Consider the following 17,637-nt stretch of genomic DNA (forward strand, 5'->3'; position numbering starts at 1 on the left):
ATCCTACATCAGCTGCAGGCTGAGCCTGTGTCACCGAAGTGCATTTAACCATCAACAGTCTGGTTATTTTTTGGCCATATACTACATCAGCTGCAGGCTGAGCCTGTGTCACCGAAGTGCATTTAACCATCGACAGTCTGATTATTTTTTGGCCATATACTACATCAGCTGCAGGCTGAGCCTGTGTCACCGAAGTGCATTTAACCATCGACAGTCTGATTATTTTTTGGCCATATACTACATCAGCTGCAGGCTGAGCCTGTGTCACCGAAGTGCATTTAACCATCAACAGTGTGGTTATTTTTTGGCCATAAATTACATCAGGGGCAAGTTGAGCCTGTCACCCAGCGCCTAAAAAAATAGACCTGACATTTCTATTCAACCAAATCTGTACTGTTTTAGCTGGTCAAGTTATTTGTAGTGACTGTAAAAGCACACTTTTTTTTCTGGGTTGAAAAACCATTCCCAAATTTGCCATTCTCAAAAGAACTAGTTTCTGGTATTTGAGGCCTACTTGAAATCTATCCCAAAAAGAATATCTTACATTGAAGCTAGTGATAGTGTCATTCAGAAAAACCTAAGACACACGCTAGCGTGCTGATAGAAATCTGATTCTGTGATTAAACCTATACCTGTCACACAGCGCAAAAAAAAACCAGGCCTCACATCTCTATTTAACCAAATCTCTACTGTTTTAGCTGGTCAAGTTATTTGTAGTGACCGTAAAAGCACACTTTTTTTTCTGGGTTGAAAAACCATTCCCAAATTTGCCATTCTCAAAATAACTAGTTTCTGGTATTTGAGGCCTACTTGAAATCTATCCCAAAAAGAATATCTTACATTGAAGCTAGTGATAGTGTTATTCAGAAAAACCTAAGACACACGCTAGCGTGCTGATAGAAATCTGATTCTGTGATTAAACCTATACCTGTCACACAGCGCAAAAAAAAAACAGGCCTCACATCTCTATTTAACCAAATCTCTACTGTTTTAGCTGGTCAAGTTATTTGTAGTGACCGTAAAAGCACACTTTTTTCTGGGTTGAAAAACCATTCCCAAATTTGCCATTCTCAAAATAACTAGTTTCTGGTATTTGAGGCCTACTTGAAATCTATCCCAAAAAGAATATCTTACATTGAAGCTAGTGATAGTGTCATTCAGAAAAACCTAAGACACACGCTAGCGTGCTGATAGAAATCTGATTCTGTGATTAAACCTATACCTGTCACACAGCGCAAAAAAAAACAGGCCTCACATCTCTATTTAACCAAATCTGTACTGTTTTAGCTGGTCAAGTTATTTGTAGTGACCGTAAAAGCACACTTTTTTTTCTGGGTTGAAAAACCATTCCCAAATTTGCCATTCTCAAAATAACTAGTTTCTGGTATTTGAGGCTTACTTGAAATCTATCCCAAAAAGAATATCTTACATTGAAGCTAGTGATAGTGTCATTCAGAAAAACCTAAGACACACGCTAGCGTGCTGATAGAAATCTGATTCTGTGATTAAACCTATACCTGTCACACAGCGCAAAAAAAAACAGGCCTCACATCTCTATTTAACCAAATCTGTACTGTTTTAGCTGGTCAAGTTATTTGTAGTGACCGTAAAAGCAGACTTTTTTTTCTGGGTTGAAAAACCATTCACAAATTTGCCATTCTCAAAATAACTAGTTTCTGGTATTTGAGGCCTACTTGAAATCTATCCAAAACAGAATATCTTACATTGAAGCTAGTGATAGTGTCATTCAGAAAAACCTAAGACACACGCTAGCGTGCTGATAGAAATCTGATTCTATGATTAAACCTATACCTGTCACACAGCGCAAAAGAAAACAGGCCTCACATCTCTATTTAACCAAATCTCTACTGTTTTAGCTGGTCAAGTTATTTGTAGTGACCATAAAGGCACACTTTTTTTTCTGGGTTGAAAAACCATTCCCAAATTTGCCATTCGCAAAATAACTAGTTTCTGGTATTTGAGGCCTACTTGAAATCTATCCCAAAAAGAATATCTTACATTGAAGCTAGTGATAGTGTCATTCAGAAAAACCCAAGACACACGCTAGTGTGCTGATAGAAATCTGATTCTGTAATTAAACCTATACCTGTCACACAGCGCAAAAAAAAACAGGCCTCACATCTCTATTTAACCAAATCTCTACTGTTTTAGCTGGTCAAGTTATTTGTAGTGACCGTAAAAGCACACTTTTTTTTTCTGGGTTGAAAAACCATTCCCAAATTTGCCATTCTCAAAATAACTAGTTTCTGGTATTTGAGGCCTACTTGAAATCTATCCCAAAAAGAATATCTTACATTGAAGCTAGTGATAGTGTCATTCAGAAAAACCTAAGACACACGCTAGCGTGCTGATAGAAATCTGATTCTGTGATTAAACCTATACCTGTCACACAGCGCAAAAAAAAACAGGCCTCACATCTCTATTTAACCAAATCTCTACTGTTTTAGCTGGTCAAGTTATTTGTAGTGAACGTAAAAGCACACTTTTTTTTCTGGGTTGAAAAACCATTCCCAAATTTGCCATTCTCAAAATTGTGGTGAACGGGAACAATGAGGAAAACATCTAATAAGGGACGCGGACGTGGACATGGTCGTGGTGGTGTTAGTGGACCCTCTGGTGCTGGGAGAGGAAGTGGCCGTTCTGCCACAGCCACACGTCCTAGTGAACCAACTACCTCAGGTCCCAGTAGCCAGCAGAATTTACAGCGATATTTGGTGGGGCCCAATGCGTTCTAAGGATGGTAAGGCCTGAGCAGGTGCAGGCATTAGTCAATTGGGTGGCCGACAGTGGATCCAGCACGTTCACCTTATCTCCCACCCAGTCTTCTGCAGAAAGCGCACAGATGGCGCATGAAAACCAAGCCCATCGGTCTGTCACATCACCCCCATGCATATCAGGGAAACTGTCTGAGCCTCAAGTTATGCAGCAGTCTCTTATGCTGTTTGAAGACTCTGCTGCCAGGGTTTCCCAAGGGCATCCACCTAGCCCTTCCCCAGGGGTGGAAGAGATAGAATGCACTAACGCACAACCACTTATTTTTCCTGATGATGAGGACATGGGAATACCACCTCAGCACGTCTCTGATGATGACGAAACACAGGTGCCAACTGCTGCGTCTTTCTGCAGTGTGCAGACTAAACAGGAGGTCAGGGATCAAGACTGGGTGGAAGACGATGCAGGACACGATGAGGTCCTAGACCCCACATGGAATGAAGGTCGTGCCACTGACTTTCACAGTTCGGAGGAAGAGGCAGTGGTGAGACCGAGCCAACAGCGTAGCAAAAGAGGGAGCAGTGGGCAAAATCAGAACACCCGCCGCCAAGAGACTCCGCCTGCTACTGACCGCCGCCATCTGGGACCGAGCACCCCAAAGGCAGCTTCAAGGAGTTCCCTGGCATGGCACTTCTTCAAACAATGTGCTGACGACAAGACCCGAGTGGTTTGCACGCTGTGCCATCAGAGCCTGAAGCGAGGCATTAACGTTCTGAACCTTAGCACAACCTGCATGACCAGGCACCTGCATGCAAAGCATGAACTGCAGTGGAGTAAACACCTTAAAAACAAAGAAGTCACTCAGGCTCCCCCTGCTACCTCTTCTGCTGCTGCTGCCTCGGCCTCTTCTGCTGCTGCCGCCGCCTCGGCCTCTTCCTCCGCCTCTGGAGGAACGTTGGCACCTGCCGCCCAGCAAACATGGGATGTACCACCAACACCACCACCTGCGTCACCAAGCATCTCAACCATGTCACACGGCAGCGTTCAGCTCTCCATCTCACAAACATTTGAGAGAAAGCGTAAATTCCCACCTAGCCACCCTCGATCCCTGGCCCTGAATGCCAGCATTTCTAAACTACTGGCCTATGAAATGCTGTCATTTAGGGTGGTGGACACACACAGCTTCAAACAGCTCATGTCACTTGCTGTCCCACAGTATGTTGTTCCCAGCCGCCACTACTTCTCCAAGAGAGCCGTGCCTTCCCTGCACAACCAAGTGTCCGATAAAATCAAGTGTGCACTGCGCAACTCCATCTGTGGCAAGGTCCACCTAACCACAGATACGTGGACCAGTAAGCACGGCCAGGGACGCTATATCTCCCTAACTGCACACTGGGTAAATGTAGTGGCGGCTGGGCCCCAGGCGGAGAGCTGTTTGACGCATGTCCTTCCGCCGCCAAGGATCGCAGGGCAACATTCTTTGCCTCCTGTCTCCTCCTCCTCCTACTCAGCTTCCTCCTCCTCTTCTTCCACCTGCTCATCCAGTCAGCCACACACCTTCACCACCAACTTCAGCACAGCACGGGGTAAACGTCAGCAGGCCATTCTGAAACTCATATGTTTGGGGGACAGGCCCCACACCGCACAGGAGTTGTGGCGGGGTATAGAACAACAGACCGACGAGTGGTTGCTGCCGGTGAGCCTCAAGCCCGGCCTGGTGGTGTGCGATAATGGGCGAAATCTCGTTGCAGCTCTGGGACTAGCCGGTTTGACGCACATCCCTTGCCTGGCGCATGTGCTGAATTTGGTGGTGCAGAAGTTCATTCGCAACTACCCCGACATGTCAGAGCTGCTGCATAAAGTGCGGGCCGTCTGTTCGCGCTTCCGGCGTTCACACCCTGCCGCTGCTCGCCTGTCTGCGCTACAGCGTAACTTTGGCCTTCCCGCTCACCGCCTCATATGCGACGTACCCACCAGGTGGAACTCCACCTTGCATATGCTGGACAGACTGTGCGAGCAGCAGCAGGCCATAGTGGAGTTTCAGCTGCAGCACGCACGGGTCAGTCGCACTGCGGATCAGACACCCTTCACCACCAATGACTGGGCCTCCATGCGAGACCTGTGTGCCCTGTTGCGCTGTTTCGAGTACTCCACCAACATGGCCAGTGGCGATGACGCCGTTATCAGCGTTACAATACCACTTCTATGTCTCCTTGAGAAAACACTTAGGGCGATGATGGAAGAGGAGGTGGCCCAGGAGGAAGAGGAGGAAGAGGGGTCATTTTTAGCACTTTCAGGCCAGTCTCTTCAAAGTGACTCAGAGGGAGGTTTTTTGCAACACCAGAGGCCAGGTACAAATGTGGCCAGACAGGGCCCACTACTGGAGGACGAGGATGAGGAGGAGGTGGAGGAGGATGAGGATGAAGCATGTTCACAGCGGGGTGGCACCCAAAGCAGCTCGGGCCCATCACTGGTGCGTGGCTGGGGGGAAACACAGGACGATGACGATACGCCTCCCACAGAGGACAGCTTGTCCTTACCTCTGGGCAGCCTGGCACACATGAGCGACTACATGCTGCAGTGCCTGCGCAACGACAGCAGAGTTGCCCACATTTTAACGTGTGCGGACTACTGGGTTGCCACCCTGCTGGATCCCCGGTAGAAAGACAATGTGCCCACCTTACTTCCTACACTGGAGCGTGATAGGAAGATGCGCGAGTACAAGCGCACGTTGGTAGACGCGCTACTGAGAGCATTCCCAAATGTCACAGGGGAACCAGTGGAAGCCCAAGGCGAAGGCAGAGGAGGAGCAAGAGGTCGCCAACGCAGCTGTGTCACGGCCAGCTCCTCTGAGGGCAGGGTTAGCATGGCAGAGATGTGGAAAAGTTTTGTCACCACGCCACAGCTAACTGCACCACCACCTGATACGGAACGTGTTAGCAGGAGGCAACATTTCACTAACATGGTGGAACAGTACCTGTGCACACCCCTCCACGTACTGACTGATGGTTCGGCCCCATTCAACTTCTGGGTCTCCAAATTGTCCACGTGGCCAGAGCTAGCCTTTTATGCCTTGGAGGTGCTGGCCTGCCCGGCGGCCAGCGTTTTGTCTGAACGTGTATTCAGCACGGGAAGGGGGCGTCATTACAGACAAGCGCAGCCGCCTGTCTACAGCCAATGTGGACAAGCTGACGTTCATAAAAATGAACCAGGCATGGATCCCACAGGACCTGTCCATCCCTTGTGCAGATTAGATATTACTACCTCCCCTTAACAATATATTATTCTACTCCAGGGCACTTCCTCATTCAATACTATTTTTAATTTCATTTTACCATTATATTGCGGGGCAACCCAAAGTTGAATGAACCTCTCCTCTGTCTGGGTGCCGGGGCCTAAATGTGTGACAGTGGCCTGTTCCAGTGGTGGGTGATGTGAAGCCTGATTCTCTGCTATGACATGAATACAGATTCTGCGCTGACATAAGGCCAGATTCTCTGTTACGGGACATCTCTCCTCTGCCTGGGTGCCTGGGCCTAAATGTGTGACAGTGGCCTGTTCCAGTGGTGGGTGACGTGAAGCCTGATTCTCTGCTATGACATGAATACAGATTCTGCGCTGACATAAGGCCAGATTCTCTGTTACGGGATCTCTCTCCTCTGCCTGGGTGCCTGGGCCTAAATGTGTGACAGTGGCCTGTTCCAGTGGTGGCTGACGTGAAGCCTGATTCTCTGCTATGACATGAAGACAGATTCTGCGCTGACATAAGGCCAGATTCTCTGTTACGTGACCGCTCTCCTCTGTCTGGGTGCCGGGGCCTAAATGTGTGACAGTGGCCTGTTCCAGTGGTGGGTGACGTGAAGCCTGATTCTCTGCTATGACATGAATACAGATTCTGCGCTGACATAAGGCCAGATTCTCTGTTACGGGACCGCTCTCCTCTGCCTGGGTGCCTGGGCCTAAATGTGTGACAGTGGCCTGTTCCAGTGGTGGGTGACGTGAAGCCTGATTCTCTGCTATGACATGAATACAGATTCTGCGCTGACATAAGGCCAGATTCTCTGTTACGGGACCGCTCTCCTCTGTCTGGGTGCCGGGGCCTAAATGTGTGACAGTGGCCTGTTCCAGTGGTGGGTGACGTGAAGCCTGATTCTCTGCTATGACATGAAGACAGATTCTGCGCTGACATAAGGCCAGATTCTCTGTTAAGGGACCGCTCTCCTCTGTCTGGGTGCCGGGGCCTAAATGTGTGACAGTGGCCTGTTCCAGTGGTGGGTGACGTGAAGCCTGATTCTCTGCTATGACATGAAGACTGATTCTGCGCTGACATGAAGCCAGATTCTCTGCTATGGCATGAAGAGACTGATTCTCTGCTGACATGAAGCCAGATTCTTTGCTATGGCATGAAGAGACTGATTCTCTGCTGACGTGAAGCCAGATTCTCTGCTATGGGACCTCTGTCCAATTGATATTGGTTCATTTTTATTTTTTTAATTTTTATTTTAATTCATTTCCCTATCCACATTTGTTTGCAGGGGATTTACCTACATGTTGCTGCCTTTTGCAGCCCTCTAGCTCTTTCCTGGGCTGTTTTACAGCCTTTTTAGTGCCCAAAAGTTCGGGTCCCCATTGACTTCAATGGGGTTCGGGACGAAGTTCGGATCGGGTTCGGATCATCCAGGTGTTCGCTCAACTCTACTTAAAAGGACTTTTGTGGCCCTATTAGCTAGCATTTGGCGTCTCTATACTCACTAACAGTCTGACCCTGCTCCACACAGCAACTTCTCCCCACACTGGCAAAAAACTGAATGTAAAATGGCTGCCAGATCGGGTTTATTTATAAGGTAGGGGGTGTGTCCATGTGCTCTCTTGTGGGCACTCATGTGACATTCATCGACACATCATCATCGTCACCTTCACCCCCACTGACATTAGAGATCTTGGAGTAGGCAGCAACAGCGGGGAGCTCTGTCCTTGGGCTGATCTGGGTACTTTCGTCAGACCGCTGGGTGGCAGCCATTGCTACCCCCTCTTCCTAATCCGATGCCAAGAATAGCTACGCATCAGTAAGGTCTAGGAATGGATGGGAAAAAAACTCCTCTGACTCGAGTGGAGGGGCTATGGTGGTGGTGTCTTTGGGGGTGCACACAGCAGAGAATAAGGAGGGTGCAGAAACAGAGGATGAGGAGGATGCAGAAGCAGAAGGCTGAGTGAGCCACTCAACCAACTCTGGTGCATCCTTTGACGTAATCGCACGCACCTTCTCCAACTTCCCACTTAGGATCCGGCCTGGTGAACCTGCCCGACCCCTACCACCCCTGCTGAAAGGCCTGCCTTTTCCTCTGCCTGTCATTTTAAAAATGACCCTGTTACAAAGTCCCTATAGAAGAGCAGGTCTCAATCAATATTTGGTGGAAGCCGGTATATCAATCCCCTCTATCAGTATTTGGTGGAAGACTGTATATCAATCCCCTCTATCAGTATTTTGTGGAAACAGGTATATAGAACCCCTTAATGAGTATTTGCTGGTAGCCCGTAAATCAAATCCCTTAATCAATATTTGGTGGAAGCCAGTGTATCGCAGGCCTCAATCAATATTTGGTGGAAGCCGGTATATCCATCCCCTCTATCAGTATTTTGTGGAAACAGGTATATAGAACCCCTTAATGAGTATTAGCTGGAAGCTGGTATATCAAACCCCTTAATCAATATTTGTTGGAAGCCGGTGTATCGCAGGCCTCAATCAATATTTAGTGGAAGCCGGTATATCAATCCCCTCTATCAATATTTTGAGGAAACAGGTATATAGAACCCTTTTATGAGTATTTGCTGGAAGCCAGTATATCACACCCCTTAATCAATATTTGGTGGAAGCCTGTGTATAGCAGGGCTCAATCAATATTTGGTGGAAGCTGGTATATCAATCCCCTCTATCAGTATTTTGTTGAAACAGGTATATAGTACCCCTTAATGAGTATTTGCTGGAATCAGATATATCAAACCTCTTAATCAATATTTTGTGGAAGCTGGTGTATCACACCCCTCAATCAATATGTTGTGGAAGTTGGTATATCAAACCCCTTAGGCCTCATGCACACGACCGTATTTTTTTGCGGTCCGCAAAAACGGGTTCCGTTTTTATGTGATCCGTGACCGTTTTTTCGTCCGTGGGTCTTCCTTGATTTTTGGAGGATCCACGGACATGAAAAAAAAAGTCGTTTTGGTGTCCGCCTGGCCGTGCGGAGCCAAACGGATCCGTCCTGAATTACAATGCAAGTCAATGGGGACGGATCCGTTTGATGTTGACACAATATGGTGCAATTTCAAATGGATCCATCCCCCATTGACTTTCAATGTAAATTCAGGAGTTAATATACCATAGGATCGGAGTTTTCTCCAATCCGATGGTATATATTAACTTGTTACTTGTTACCATGGTTACTTAGCAATACATCGCAACCCGGACGCAGACATTGCAGCTCGCAGGTAAGTATAATGGTTCTACAAATTGCTAAGTAACCATGGCAACCGGGACAGCAGTAGCGTCCTGGTTGCCATGGTTACCGATCGGAGCCCCAGCGATTAAACTGGGACTCCGATCGGTACTCTCCGCTGCCACCATTGATAGGGGGGGAGATTTTAATTAGGAGGGGGAGGGAGGGGAGAAGGCCCACTGGCCACCAACGAGTTATAACTACAGGGGAGGGAGGGGGGGCCCACTGGCCACCAACGAGTTAACTACAGGGGAGGGAGGGGGGCCGGCCGCACTGGCCACCAATGAGTTAACTACAGGGAAGGGAGGGGGGCCCACTGGCCACCAACGAGTTAACTACAGGGGAGGGAGGGGGGCCCACTGGCCACCAACGAGTTAACTACAGGGGAGGGAGGGGGGCCCACTGGCCACCAATGAGTTAACTACAGGGGAGGGAGAGGGGGCCGGCCGCACAGGCCACCAATGAGTTAACTACAGGGGAGGGAGGGGGGGGCAGCCGCACTGGCCACCAATGTGTTAACTACAGGGGGGGCTGCCTAATGTACACAGTTCTTTTAGTATATTCTAACCTGAAGCGTCCCCATCACCATAGGAACGCCTCTGTGTTAGAATATACTGTCGGATCTGAGTTTTCACAAAGTGAAAACTCAGCTCTGAAAAAGTTTTTATGCAGACGGATCTTCGGATCCGTCTGTATTAAAGTAACCTACGGCCACGGATCACGGACACGGATGCGAATCTTGTGTGCATCCGTGTTCTTTCACGGACCCATTGACTTGAATGGGTCCGTGAACCGTTGTCCGTCAAAAAAATAGGACAGGTCATATTTTTTGGACGGACAGGAAACACAGGTCACGGTCTCGGCTGCAAAACGGTGCATTTTCCGATTTTTCCACAGACCCATTGAAAGTCAAAGGGTCCGCGAAAAAAAAACAGAAAATGGCACAACGGCCACGGATGCACATAACGGTCGTGTGCATGAGGCCTTAATCAGTATTTTGTGGAAGCAGGAATATTTCAACCAATAGCGTTTGTCCCTCTATCTAGCTGCTGTATCTCAGTAGAACTGCACACAACTGCTGCACAATACAAATGCACTATAATATACTTTCTATGTTAGAAGGTATATTACAGTTATATCCCACCCCTCAATCATTTTTTTTTTGGGGGGGGCAACAGGCATATCACACCAGTTGCATTTATTTATTCCAATAGCGTTTGTCCCTCTATCTAGTTGCAGTATCGCAGCATAACCGCACACAACTGCTGCACAATACAAAAGCACCATAATATACTTTCTATGTTAGAAAGTATATTATAAGTATATCACATCCCTCAGTATGTCACACCTATCGATAGCACACCTATACCAGTCCTTAAAAGGACTTTTGTGGCCCAATTAGCTAGCATTTGGCGTCTCTATACTCACTAACAGTCTGACCCTGCTCCACACAGCAACTTCTCCCCACACTGGCAAAAAACTGAATGTAAAATGGCTGCCAGATCGGGTTTATTTATAAGGTAGGGGGTGTGTCCATGTGCTCTCTTGTGGGCACTCATGTGACATTCATCGACACATCATCATCGTCACCTTCACCCCCACTGACATTAGAGATCTCGGAGTAGGCAGCAACAGCGGGGAGCTCTGTCCTTGGGCTGATCTGGGTACTTTCGTCAGACCGCTGGGTGGCAGCCATTGCTACCCCCTCTTCCTAATCCGATGCCAAGAATAGCTACGCATCAGTAAGGTCTAGGAATGGATGGGAAAAAAACTCCTTTGACTCGAGTGGAGGGGCTATGGTGGTGGTGTCTTTGGGGGTGCACACAGCAGAGAATGAGGAGGGTGCAGAAACATAGGACGAAGAGGACGCAGAAGCAGAAGGCTGAGTGAGCCACACAACCAACTCTGGTGCATCCTTTGACGTAATCGCACGCACCTTCTCCATCTTCCCACTTAGGCTCCGGCCTGGTGAACCTGCCCGACCACTACCACCCCTGCGGAATGGCCTGCCTTTTCCTCTGCCTGTCATTTTCAAAATGACCCTGTTACAAAGTCCCTATAGAAGAGCAGGCCTCAATCAATATTTGGTGGAAGCCGGTATACAGTCGTGGCCAAAAATTTTGAGAATTACATAAATATTGGAAATTGGAAAAGTTGCTGCTTAAGTTTTTATAATAGCAATTTGCATATACTCCAGAATGTTATGAAGAGTGATCAGATGAATTGCATAGTCCTTCTTTGCCATGAAAATTTACTTAATCCCAATTTCCACTGCATTTCATTGCTGTCATTAAAGGACCTGCTGAGATCATTTCAGTAATCGTCTTGTTAACTCAGGTGAGAATGTTGACGAGCACAAGGCTGGAGATCATTATGTCAGGCTGATTGGGTTAAAATGGCAGACTTGACATGTTAAAAGGAGCGTGATGCTTGAAATCATTGTTCTTCCATTGTTAACCATGGTGACCTGCAAAGAAACGCGTGCAGCCATCATTGCGTTGCATAAAAATGGCTTCACAGGCAAGGATATTGTGGCTACTAAGATTGCACCTCAATCAACAATTTATAGGATCATCAAGAACTTCAAGGACCAAAACGTTGACATTTTGGGTCCATGGCCTGGAAACTCCCCAGATCTTAATCCCATTGAGAACTTGTGGTCAATCCTCAAGAGGCGGGTGGACAAACAAAAACCCACTAATTCTGACAAACTCCAAGAAGTGATTATGAAAGAATGGGTTGCTATCAGTTAGGAATTGGTTCAGACGTTGATTGAGAGCATGCCCAGTCGAATTGCAGAGGTCCTGAAAAAGAAGGGCCAACACTGCAAATACTGACTCTTTGCATAAATGTCATGAAATTGTCGATAAAAGCCTTTGAAACGTATGAAGTGCATGTAATTATATTTCACTACATCACAGAAACAACTGAAACAAAGATCTAAAAGCAGTTTAGCAGCAAACTTTGTAAAAACTAATATTTGTGTCATTCTCAAAACTTTTGGCCACGACTGTATTAATCCCCTCTATCAGTATTTTGTGAAAATAGGTATCTAGAACACCTTAATGAGTATTTCCTGGAAGCCGGTAAATCAAACCCCTTAATCAATATTTGGTGGAAGCCGGTGTATCGCAGGCCTCAATCAATATTTAGTGGAAGCCGACATATCAATCCTCTCTATCAATATTTTAAGGAAACAGGTATATAGAACCCTTTTATGAGTATTTGCTGGAATCAGATATATCAAACCTCTTAATAAATATTTGGTGGAAGCCGGTGTATTGCAGGCCTCAATCAATATTTTGTGGAAGCTGGTGTATCACACCCCTCAATCAATATGTTGTGGAAGTTGGTATATCAAACCCCTTAATCAGTATTTTGTGGAAACAGGAATATCGCAACCAATAGCATTTGTCCCTCTATCTAGCTGCTGTATCTCAGTAGAACTGCACACAACTGCTGCACAATACAAATGCACTATAATATACTTTCTATGTTAGAAGGTATATTATAGTTATATCCCACCCCTCAATCATTTTTTTTTTTTTTTTTTGGGGGGGGGGGGGGGCAACAGTCATATCACACCAGTTGCAATTATTTATTCCAATGGCGTTTGTCCCTCTATCTAGTTGCAGTATCGCAGCAGAACCGCACACAACTGCTGCACAATACAAAAGCACTATAATATACTTTCTCTGTTATAAAGTATATTATAAGTATATCACATCCCTCAGTATGTCACACCTATTGATAGCACACCTATACCAGTCCTTAAAAGGACTTTTGAGGCCCTATTAGCTAGCATTTGGCATCTCTATACTCACTAATAGAGATGTCCCAAACTATTCGCCGCCGCGCCCAGTTGCACCACCAATATCTGGTGTCACAGTAGTTTGCATTTAAAAATAAATAAATAAAATTTTACTGTAATATAATTGCAGTTGCCTGCAAGCGTGTGTGTCAGGCCTACAGCGTGTACTGTGCCCACTACGGCCAGTGCCCAGTTGCACCACTCATATCTGGTGTCACAGTAGCTTGCATTTAAAAAAATAAAACAAAATTTTCACTGTAATATAATTGCAGTTGCCTGCAAGCGTGTGTGTCAGGCCTACAGCGTGTACTGTGGCCACTACTGCCAGTGCCCAGTTGCACCACTCATATCTGGTGTCACAGTAACTTGCACGCATAGTACAACTAATCGGAAAAAAAAATGACAGGCAGAGCCAGGCCACCCCGCAGGGGCCGTCGTGGTCGTGGTGCTGTGATTTCCTTTGGCCCTAGAATAATGCCCAGTGTTCAGAGGCCACGTACCCTGAACTCGAAAAGTTCTGAGGACATAGTTGACTGGCTTACACAGGACACCCAATCTTCTACAGCTTCCGCTCGGAACCTTGACGCACCATCCTCCTCCAGCTCAGCTTCGGGCACCTCTCAAGTTACCACTCGCCTGCCTGCCACCACCACCAACACTATCACCACAGGTGCTTCACTTGATCTGTCAGAGGAGTTATTTACACATCAGTTGGAAGAAATGAGTGATGCGCAACCATTATTGCCAGAGGATGTAGATAACAGGGATATGTCTCAGTCAGGCAGCATTACACACATGGACGTACGGTGTGATGATGATGATGTTGTACCCGCTGCTGCTTCCTTTGCTAAGTTGTCAGAAACAAGTGAAGCGGTTAATGATGACGATGTGTCCGTGGTTGTCACGTGGGTGCCCGCTCGAAGAGAAGAAGAAAAGGGGGAAAGTTCAGATGGGGAGACAGAGAGGAGGAGGAGACGAGTTGGAAGCAGGGGGAGGTCGTCGCAAGGAGCTAGTCGTACAGTCAGACAGCATGTATCGGCACCCGTGGTCAGCCAGACAGCACGCCAATCAATGCATGCTGTTGCCAACACCAGAATGCCGTCATTGCAAAGCTCAGCAGTGTGTGTCTGCCTCTGATAACAGCGATGCCATTTGCAACCTGTGCCAAAAGAAACTGAGTCGTGGGAAGTCCAACACCCACCTAGGTACAACTGCTTTGCGAAGGCACATGATCTCAAATCACAAACGCCTATGGGATCAACACATGATGAGTACAAGCAGCACACAAACTCAAAGCCACCATCCTCCTCCTGGTGCAGCATCTTCAGCCACGTCAACCACTGCTGTCATCCTTGCCCCCTTGCAGCCATCCGCCACTCCGCCTCTCACCTTCAGCAGTTCCTGCTCATCTGCCCACAGTCCGGTGTCTGTCAAGGAAATGTTTGAGCGTAAGAAGCCAATGTCACAGATTCACCCCCTTGCCCGGCGTCTGACAGCTGGCTTGTCGGAACTCTTAGCCCGACAGCTTTTACCATACAAGCTGGTGGAGACTGAGGCCTTCAAAAAATTTGTAGCTATTGGGACACCGCAGTGGAAGGTACCCGGACAAAATTTCTTTTTACAAAAGGCAATCCCCAACCTGTGGAAAAGGAAGTCATGGCATGTCTGGCACACAGTATTGGGGCAAGGGTCCATCTGACCACTTATACCTGCTCTGCAAATCACGGTCAGGGCAGGTATATCACGTACACTGCGCATTGGGTAAACCTGCTGACGGCTGCCAAGCATGGAATGTGTGGCTCTGCAGAGGAGTTGGTGACACCACCACGACTTGCAGGCAGGCCTGCTTCTACCTCCTCTACTCCTTCTACTCCATACTCTTCGCTAACCTCCTCGGCTGAGTCCTCTTCTGCTGCTGCGTCTTGCTCCACATCAACTGCACCCCACCAGCTCCCCAGGGCCTATTCCACATTCCACGCCGTCTTGGGGTTGACATGCCTGAAAGCAGAGAGTCACACTGGACCAGCACTCCTGTCCGCCCTGAACGCACAGGTGGATCAGTGGCTGACTCTGCACCAACTGGAGATCGGCAAAGTGGTGTGTGACAACAGAAGCAATTTGTTGGCGGCATTGAATTTGGGCAAGTTGACACATGTGCCGTGCATGGCACATGTGTTGACTCTGATCGTACAACGCTTTGTGCATAAGTACCAAGGCTTACAGGACGTCCTCAAGCAGGCCAGGAAGGTGTGTGGCCATTTCAGGCGTTCCTACACGGCCATGGCGCACTTTTCAGATATTCAGCGGCAAAACAACATGCCAGTGAGGCGCTTGATTTGCGACAGCCCGACACGTTTGGAATTCAACACTCCTAATGTTCTACCGCCTGCTCCAACAAGAAAAAGCCGTCAACGAGTATTTGTATGACAGGGGTGCTAGGACAGCCTCTGCGGAGCTGGGTATTTTTTTGCCACGTTACTGGACGCTCATGCGCAATGCCTGTAGGCTCATGCGTCCTTTTGAGGAGGTGACAAACCTAGTCAGTCACACCGAAGGCACCATCAGCGACATCATCCCATTTGTTTTCTTCCTGGAGCGTGCCCTGCGAAGAGTGCTGGATCAGGCCGTAGATGAGCGGGAAGAGGAAGAGGAAGAGTTGTGGTCACCATCACCACCAGAAACAGCCTTTTCAGCATCACTTGCTGGACCTGCGGCAACGCTGGAAGAGAAGTCTGAGGGAGAGGAGTCAGAGGAGGAATGTGGCTTTGAGGAGGAGGAAGACCAACCACGGCAGGCATCCCAGGGTGCTCATTGTCACCTATTTGGTGTTGTACGTGGCTGGTGGGAAGAACAGATCTTCAATGACATCAGTGAGGACGAGGAACGTGACATGAGTAGCTCGGCATCCAACCTTGACCTCGTATAAAAAGGCTGAAGGAGAACGACCTGTACTGGGTGGCCACGCTACTAGACCCCCGGTATATAAGCAGAAAGTTCCTGAAATGTTACCGAATTACCGGAAGTCGGAAAGGATGCAGCAGTTCCAAAACAAGTTAAAAAGTATGCGTTAAACAGCGTATAAGGGTGATGTCACAGCACAACGGGAATCTAACAGGGGAAGAGGTGAAAGTAATCCTCCTCCTACCACGACCACGCTGGCAAGGACAGGACGCTTTACAGACATTGATGGAGGACATACAGAGCTTTTTAAGTCCTACGCATCGCCACAGCCCTTCGGGGTCCACCCTCAGAGAACGACTCGACTGATAGGTAGCAGACTACCTCGCCTTAACTGCAGATATCGACACTCTGAGGAGCGATGAACCCCTTGACTACTGGGTGTGCAGGCTGTACCTGTGGCCTGAGCTATCCCAATTTGCGATAGAACTTCTGGCCTGCCCCGCTTCATGTGTCCTGTCAGAAAGGACCTTCAGCGCAGCAGGAGGTATTGTCACTGAGAAGAGAGGTCGCCTAGGTCAAAAAAGTCTAGATTACCTCACCTTTATTAAGATGAATGAGGCATGGATCCCGAAGGGACTGACAGTGGGGGATGCATTTTACTAAGAAAGGCCTGATCAGATGCCTTGGGCTATAAAATGGTCCACACGCTGCTGTATTTAATCCCTACATGCCGGATGACTTGCGTGACTTCTCCGCCACCAACTAGGGTTCAAGCCGCAATGTTTTAGTGCATTTTCTGCCTAGAAAACATCAATTTTTCCGGCCGGCTGCAACAATACCTAATTTTTCAGGCATGTGTACATGTCTAAATTTTCTGGCCTCTGGAGCTGCACTGTGGCTGCAAAAACAAAACAAAAAAAAAGGCACATACATGTGTCAATTCCCCTTCGTGATCGTTACCTTGTTGTGGTGAAGGGGCTTGCATATCACAGTGAAGCGATCACCTCTATGAGTGTGTTGGCAATGGCAATGTTGGCACACCCCAGATGAGATAAGGTCGTTGCTTCATTGTGAACAGACCAAAAGCGATCGGCTGGATAATTTTGCATAGAAAAAACATTAATTTTCTTTGTGGTCATCTAAGATGATCATTAAAGCCTACTAGGCCAACAATAGACCCACACTGCAGAATCATTGTTTTCTGGGTCACCTAACTGTCACTGAACTACCTCAGCACGACCATAGGCTTTGAAAAACCGCCATCGACTGCAATCTCCCAAACGTGCGCACGAGCACAGTTATCACTACACCGAGATTGACGCATAGAGGAATAAAATTTATGTCATGAGTGTGTCAACTATTGACAACTCCTTGCGGTTGTCTAAAATCTATTCCATACATGTCCCCTGATAGGGGATGTAACAGGGATTAAACTGATAGGAATAGTACTACTTAACATACCACTCATATTCGGATTGCACAGTACATTGCACGGCGCACACACAGTGCCCGAAATTGGAAGTAAAAGGACCAACCAAGCATCTTTTTCCATCTCCCGGTTCCTAAAATCTATTCCATACACGTCCCCTGATAGGGGAGGTAACAGGGATTAAATTGATAGGAATAGTACTACTTAACATACCACTCATATCTGGTAGCACAGTAAATTGCACGGCGCACGCGCAGTGCCCCAAATAT

Source organism: Bufo bufo, chromosome 4 (assembly GCF_905171765.1).
Source record: "Bufo bufo chromosome 4, aBufBuf1.1, whole genome shotgun sequence".
NCBI lineage: Eukaryota > Metazoa > Chordata > Amphibia > Anura > Bufonidae > Bufo > Bufo bufo.